Source organism: Lathyrus oleraceus, chromosome 4 (assembly GCF_024323335.1).
Source record: "Lathyrus oleraceus cultivar Zhongwan6 chromosome 4, CAAS_Psat_ZW6_1.0, whole genome shotgun sequence".
Lineage (NCBI taxonomy): Eukaryota > Viridiplantae > Streptophyta > Magnoliopsida > Fabales > Fabaceae > Lathyrus > Lathyrus oleraceus.
This window is the reverse complement of record NC_066582.1, coordinates 4,520,787-4,524,212: the sequence shown is the minus strand read 5'-3', so window position 1 is coordinate 4,524,212 and position 3,426 is coordinate 4,520,787. Positions and strand designations below refer to the sequence as shown.

Below are 3,426 nucleotides of genomic sequence, written 5' to 3'. Positions count from 1 at the left end.
TTTTGTTATGGGTGGCTAAAGCATCTACCTTGTTTGCTAACTGCTTGATTTGGTCACTAGTGTGTATGTTTTGATTTAGGAAATCCTTATTTGTTTGGGCTTGGGTAGCTATGAAGTTTTCCATCATTATTTCTAGGTTTGACTTCCTAGGAGCATTTTGAGTATTTGTGCCAGTGTTATGATATCCTGGCGGTATAGCAGGTGCTTGGTTAGGTGCATACAATGCATTATTGTTTTTGTACGAAAAGTTAGGATGGTTCTTCCAACCTGGGTTATAGGTGTTTGAGTAAGGGTTTCCTTGAGCATAATCACCTGGTCTGTGGAGGTTTCTGTCAAGAGTTGACATTCAGGGGCAGCATGCCCTGGAACTCCACATATCTTGTAGTTTGGTGCTACGGCTGCCACGGTGGTTGCGGGTATTATGGTCAAGTTGTTTATCTTTTGAGTAAGAGTGTATACCTTGGTGTTGACATGGTCAATACTGCTTAATTCGTACATACCGCCTTTCGTTGGAGGTTTCTCTATGGAGGTTCTTTCGCTTCCCCACTGGTAATGATTATGGGCCATACTTTTGGTAAGTTGATAGGCCTCATTGTAGGGTTTATCCATCAGTGCGCCACCTGTGGCGACGTCTATTGTTGATTTTGTGTTGTACAAGAGACCATTGTAAAAGGCATGTATGATCAACCATTCTTCTAGACCGTGATGTGGACAGAGCCTCATCATGTCTTTGTATCTCTCCCAAGCTTCAAAAAGTGATTCGTTATCTTTTTGTTTAAACCCGTTTATTTGAGCTCTTAGAATAGCCGTCTTACTAGGTGGGAAATATCGTGCTAAGAAAACTTTCTTCAACTCATTCCACGAAGTGACAGAGTTGGATGGTAGAGACTGGAGCCAAGCTCTAGCTCTATCTCTTAATGAGAATGGGAAAAGACGTAGTCTTATAGCTTCGGGGTTGACACCATTTGCTTTCACTGTGTCTACATATTGCAAAAACACTGACAAATGTAGGTTCGGGTCCTCCGTGGGACTACCTGAAAATTGGTTTTGTTGTACGGTTGACAACGATGAAGGTTTTAGCTCGAAATTATTAGCATCGATGGCAGGGGCAGCGATGTTGTTATGTGGTTCATCCCGCGAAGGGATTGCATAATACTTAAGAGGTTGGTTCTGCGGTCCTTCGGCCATCTCTGGTTGTGTAACTGGTTCAGGAATAGGGATATTAGGATCGGGAAGATTTAGCTTGATACGATGTTCTCGTATCAAGTCTCGTATCAGGCGTTCTAATCTTAGATAACTCTGAGGTTCATCGAATGGTAGCTTTAATTTCTCGCCTTGAGAGCGAGTACTTGGCATACACTCGAAAGATTAGAAAGGGAAATAGAATTGTTTGCCTTAGTCTATACTGGGCAACACTGGAGTTACGATATTGACTAAATTAGTCCCCGACAACGACACCAAAAACTTGATCGCGACTTAGTAAGTCTATGGGAATCGTGACTGCAAGTGCACAGTCGGATCGCGTAGTTTTAAATATTATCGAACCCATAAGGACTAATAATTGAACGTATCGTTATCTAATGTTACTATGTAAATCTAAGGCTGACGATCGTTCTAAGATTGGAGGGATGAATAGAAATAACTATGACGTAAACAGAAGATTAATAAAGATATTTGATAAAGGGATATTGGTATGTAACTGTAACACCTCAAAATTTGCCCTCCTCTCTTGGGACTGGCTTAGCATATTGCATTTCATTTTTTAGGACATTAGGCATTTGCATATTGCATATCATGTGAGAATAAACAAGTCATCCTCCAAAATCTTTCTCAGAAGATAGAGAGGTTAAGAGATTCAAGCCTGAGGGTCTCATGGATTGATCACTAGCCATCTGAGGGTTTGTGCTTCAAATGGGGTTTTCTTGGTTCTTCAAGGAGGTTGAGCATTATCTTGGTTGCAAGGATACATCATTATCATCATGGTCATGTCCTTATCAGAGGTTTCAGAATTCATGCTCAGGTTCCTTGGGATTAGGGTTTTGACCTCTGGTCAACCCTAATCAATGGCATTCTCCCAACCAGGGATTCTCAAGGAGATGAGGTCTTTATTGAGATGGAGATCCTCATATTGATTTTATTGAGCTTGTACAAGCTAGGGTTCATTTTGGAGCCATTTCCTCAAGTGGTTGAGGCTCAAGCTGATTAGAGCACTTCTAAGTCATCTGTCAACCAAAAAGTCAACAGAAAGTCAACTGAAGGCTATGAGGTGGAGAAATGATTTTCAACATCTCATTCATGTTCAAAAGAGGCTTATTCATCATGTCAAATGCATATCTTGAAGAATTTGAGGTCTGTGCAAAAGTTTCCAAAAATGGAAAGTGACCTGTAATTTCAAGTTTCCAAAAATGGAAAGGTTTTGGTTCAAAGTCAACTTGATCTTACTTCATCAAGGAAGCTTCAAATGAAATTTTGTCCAACATGAAAGTTGAATATATTTCTCTCCCATTTCCAAAAAGTCCAAGATCATGAATTTATGATGAATGGTTAAGGAGTTATGATCAAATCATTGCCAAGTGTGATTGAAACTTCAGAGTGCCATAACTTTTGACTCATAACTCCAAATTGAGTGCTCCTTTTTGCCAAATTCTTCTCATGACATAAAATTTCCAAATCATTCATCACATTGCATGAAATTTCATCACATAATCATTTGCTCATTCATGTGATTTTTGGAGGGAAAATCATGAATTCAAAATTGGTGCATCATGTGAACTTTTTAACCATTCCAACATGTTCATGAGAGGATTTTAAGTGAAATTGCATGGCCATTGCTACTGTTCACGTGGGATTGCATGCATGGGGTGAAAAAACCAATTTTTGCATAACACCTCTTTTCTCACTAAATTTCATTAACCAAGCCTAAACATGATTAGCAAATGGATTAACATGTCATATAAATAGCTAATCATAACAGAATTGCTCATTATTCATCATTTCTAGATCTAGAATTTTTTCCCTCCAAAATTTTCTCTCCATTGAAATTCAATTTTCTTCCACATAACACATTAATTTTCTTCCATATTCTTGTTCTCTGACCTTCATTTAGTGTAGATCAAGCATTGGTTTGGAAGATTCGAGCAGAAATCAAGCATAATCCAAGAAAGAACATGAAGATGGAAAGTGTTGTTTGAGCAAGATCTAAGCCTCTCCAAGCCTCAATTTCTTCACAAGGCCTCATAACAAGTGCTCAGGAGTAGATCTACACACGTGCCAAGCCTTGAATCACCAGAATTCACTACTGCCATTGTTGGAGCTTCAAGAAGGTGCAAATTTCGAATCTCCTAATTCTCTTTTTTATGCACATAGAGTTGTAGAGCTTTTCATGCTGGAAATTCTGATATAAATTTCATGAAATTTGGATAAATA

The 3,426-nt window shown here is 38.9% G+C and overlaps 1 non-coding gene across 1 annotated transcript; it reads left to right on the top strand.

The window, feature by feature from the left end:
• Positions 1-697: 697 nt before the first annotated feature.
• On the top strand, positions 698-804 carry LOC127076908 (small nucleolar RNA R71). Its single transcript, XR_007786923.1, has one exon. It is a non-coding gene; the product is annotated as a small nucleolar RNA R71 (small nucleolar RNA).
• The last annotated feature ends 2,622 nt before the right edge of the window (positions 805-3,426 follow it).